Source organism: Bidens hawaiensis, unplaced genomic scaffold (assembly GCF_021521415.1).
Source record: "Bidens hawaiensis isolate Kalapana, Puna unplaced genomic scaffold, B.hawaiensis_p1.1 tig00025610_1, whole genome shotgun sequence".
In the NCBI taxonomy this organism is placed as follows: Eukaryota; Viridiplantae; Streptophyta; class Magnoliopsida; order Asterales; family Asteraceae; genus Bidens; species Bidens hawaiensis.
The window spans coordinates 190,301-194,680 of record NW_027494101.1 but is presented as its reverse complement, the minus strand read 5'-3'; the positions used below and the strand labels follow the sequence as shown (position 1 = coordinate 194,680).

The following is a 4,380-nucleotide window of genomic DNA, read 5'->3' as shown; positions in this document are numbered from 1 at the left end:
CCTCGGTTGCAAGTTGACCCATTTGAGTTGTCAATGATTGAATGGCTTTGCTATGGCTTCATCTTTTTGCATGCGAACTTCATCAAGTTGATTTCTCCTTTGCATGTCTTGTTGCATCATCTTAAGCATATCCATAACTTCATTCCCACTAGAAGAACTTTTAATTGAAGAACCACTTTGACCACTTCCCGTTTGTTGTAATTGACTTTGAAAACCTTGATTGTTCCCGCCTCGAAAATTTCCTTGATTGTTATATTGTTGTCGCAGAACAAAATTTCCTTGATTCCTTGGAAATTCTGATTGGATTGAGTAGTCGTATTCCCATAACAAAAATTTGGATGATTTCTCAACCCGGGGTGGTAAGTGTTCAAGTTCATGTTAAAATTTCTGCCACCTCTCCCTTGACCTTGAATTGCATTTACCTCCTCCACTTGTTCTTGGCCCACCGTACACGCATCCGCTGCATGACCCAATTCACCACAACTAATACATACATCATATATTTGATTTGTAGTTTAGACCCCTCCATCTTCTACGACATGTACTTGCGGTCTTCAAATTGTCGGCATTGATCTTCTTAAGGATTGAGCCTTTATTTTTGATGTGATCGACATTTGTTCCAAAAACGCTAAATCATCTTGCTCATAATTAGTACCAAATGTACCATTTGTAATCGACTCCGAATCCCGGTCATCCTCCGTACTCAACCCCTCATGAAAAGCCTTCAACAACTCCCAAAGCCCAATACAATGATGAGAACAATTCTTGATCATCATGTTAAACCGTTCAAATGCTTCATGAAACATCTCACCAGACTGTTGTTGAAAAGTTCTAAAACTTCTTCTTGTATCATTATTCTTTTGAGCCGTGAAAAACTCTTCCAAAAACCTTTGTTGCATCTCGGCCCAAGTATAAAACGACGCGTAAGGCAATGTGTAGAACCATATTTTTGCCTTATCTTCCAATGAAAATTGAAAAAGGACAATCTTAACATCATCCGATGAGAAACCATGACCTCCAATTGTGTTGCAAATGGAATCACACGACTCTAAATGAAAATAAGGTTCTTCCGTTGCCAAACGTTTATACTTTGGTAAACTTTGGAGTTAATTGCTTCTAATCTCAAATGTTCTTCCTTGTTCATTGTGAGAAATAACCACCGGAGAAGGATTATTGGTGATGATCGGTAAAAAATGAGCTTCAATTCCCTTTACCATTTCTCTATTATGTCTTGTTGGTACCCCCAAAGGTACTCGTGGATGGCCCATTTGCCTTTGCATTTGAAAATTGTTGAAGTGGTGGTCGGGGAATTTGTTGCTGAATTTGTTTCTCTTGTGTAGGAGCTTGTTATTGAACTTGTTTTTGAACAAATGGTGGTTGTTAAGCTTGTTGTATAACCGGTGGTTGTTGAAAAACTGGTTTCGGTTGTTGCCTTTGAGCATAAATAAAATTCCATTAATTCCCCATTTGATTACTATCACCTCCCGTGTAATACCCTTCCACTTCATAACCCTCGAACTCCATTTTCGAATCCTTCACCATAACCATTATCGTAGGTTCTCAAAGATTGTAAAAAAGGTGGTGGTTGATATTGGTAACTTGGTTGTGGTTGTTGTTGAAAAATATGAGTGATATGGACTATAGGTGACTCTTGTTCGAAATGAGGTGGTTGGTTTTGTTGGGATGATAATTGATGTATATAAAATTATACATCTTCTTAGCATCAAATAATCTCTAAAAACTGCAACTTCTATCGTATAATATAGTTAAAATAACTACTTATTATGTTAAAATGTATTTTCAGGTGAAACCAAGCCTGCAAACGAAGAAACAAATGACATGACAAAGAAAAATCAATGAACCAAAGAAAACAACAAAACATGGGGTTGTGCTTCAGAGAACATGGGGATGTGCTTCTGAGAACACGGGGTTGTGCTTCAGAGAAGATGGGGATGTGCTTCTGAGAACATGAGGCTGTGATTCAGGGAACACGGGGCCGTGCTTCGGGGAACACGGGGTCATGCTCACCTTTCAGAAAAGGCAAAAATATGCAAGAAAAGACAAAATACTAGAGCTGGACACGGGGTCATGGTCACCTTTCAGAAAAGACAAAAAAAGATATAATAGACACCCAAAAACACGGGGTCGTGCCTCAGGAAGCACACCCCCGTGCTGAGTCAACATGTACGATCTGACAGAGCATTTAATGCGACTGGACACGTGGACACGGGGGCGTGCCTCATGGATCACGGGGCTGTGTCTGAGTGCCCAGACAACCTATAAATAGTGGAGTATGTTGAACTCATTTGGGGTGCTTGAAGAAATACTTCTATACGGGTTTCTCTTAGAAAAACACACACTTTACACTCATATTGAAGGTCCTGTGGAGAGTTTGAAGGCTTGGAGGCTATCATCACCATCATCCATCACCATTGAAGAGGGAAGACTCGTCCAACATTTGGTTAGATTGTTCTAGTTTAATCATGTGTTTTTTATCTTCATATCTTTTAATGTTCATAACCATGCTCATTATGATCTAAACTTCATTACCGTCTAATTTCTATGAAGAATCTTTGTTTTACCTTGATGGTTATATTAAACATGTGATTTTTTTTGGTAAAGTACATGGTTATTATGCAATTATCCTTTGATGAAGAAATGTTTTATCACTTTAACTCAATACATCAAGGTTGATGATTAACAATCATTCATGATTCACTCATGTTCTTGGAGACTAGAAATGGTAAAAAGAATACCTTGATACATTATTCAAGATAAAACATGGATCCTTATATTGTACTTAAAAATGATGAGATATAAGCTATGATATATTTCTCTAGTTTTGATAATTCTAAAATAACATTGTTAACATGATTACTTAGGTTATCATGCTAGTTAAAGAAATCATATGTTAATGGAATGTGTAATTATAACCTAATTAAATCAACCAAGGGGAGGTTGTGTGACTAAACTATAACCACCCAAAGTTGTTAGAATTTGTGTTTGAGAAATCGAAGCCAATCCTAATCTTTCTACTTTACCAAACTACTTGCCTACTTAATTGACATTCTCGTGGTAGTATGAGATTAAGAAACGGTTGACTTGAAAATACGCATGCTACTTTAATTTATGTCATAGAAAATGTTCACTCAGAAATGAGGGGCTATTCAATCATATATTATTATGGCAAGTTTATTACATGTTTACTTAATAATCATCAAGGAAGAATGGAGTGGATACTTGATCTTAGATGGTAGCCTTCATATAATTGATTTTGCTCATTTATGATTTCTCTACTTGTCACCTATATATTATATATAAGTATTTTTATTAAAGTTTAAAAATCATCCCCAAAATGATTAAAACTATCCGATTGAATTAAACCGAAGATTTATTATTAGAAACATTTGTGTTCATAGAACGATATGGTTCTTACCAATACTATTCTACATATACGATAGGTACACTTGCCTATTTTGTGTGTGTTTTGTCTTAGTAGAAATCACTTTTGTTAGTGCACGAAATGGTTGTCCGTAGCATTGGAATAAGTTATACATAGTCTAGATTGTTTATTTATTGAAAATGGAGCATGTGGCCTATAAATAGGTGGTTCCATGCTCATAATTAAGTATGTACATATTTAGAGAGAGATCTAGATCTAAATTATCCTCTCCATAAGTTATTTCCATCCACCATAATGTATTCATCCATATTTATCAATAAAGTAATAATTTAACGTTTAGATCTTGTACATAATCGATGTATCGTATTAGCGGCTAGATCCGTAATGGGTTTCTACAACTTTTATAAATTGAAAACACGATCTTGTGCGAAAGCTAGAATCCTCATTCAACCAATTTAACAACTACACGCAGCACACATCAATGATGGACCAAAAGTAGGAAAGAGTTGGGAAATAGGTGGCAATGTTGATGAAATCTGGTATGTATATTGACCATAAGTGGGCGCAATTGTGTTGGTTGGTTTCACTTCACTTAATGAAGTAGGTATGGTAGTAGAAAATAGGTGGAGGTGCGGTAGGCAATTTTGACCCGTAGTAGCAGCCGGTGAATCCATTGTGTTATTCGATGCAGTCGGAGAACCAACAAGTTTGTTCTCCTTAAGTAAGACTCAGTTTCTTCTAAGCGTTCATTCAATCTCAGGATCAAAAACTAGTGGTGTGAGGACATGTTAGAGCCTCTAGTATGCATACACATGTAAGTACCTACACACTAACACAAGCAGTATAAACCCGGATATAACAAACAAAAACTACAAAAGTTAACACACGTTGCGCACTACTCCCTGGCAACGGTGCTAAAATTTGATGTGAGGTCATAGACTCAATAAAATATAAACCAATTACACTATATAGATAGC

The 4,380-nt window shown here is 36.5% G+C and overlaps 1 non-coding gene across 1 annotated transcript; it reads left to right on the top strand.

Moving 5' to 3' along the window:
* The first annotated feature begins 744 nt into the window (after positions 1 to 744).
* LOC143571910 (small nucleolar RNA R71) lies at positions 745 to 850 on the top strand. Its single transcript, XR_013142178.1, has one exon. It is a non-coding gene; the product is annotated as a small nucleolar RNA R71 (small nucleolar RNA).
* Positions 851 to 4,380: the final 3,530 nt, after the last annotated feature.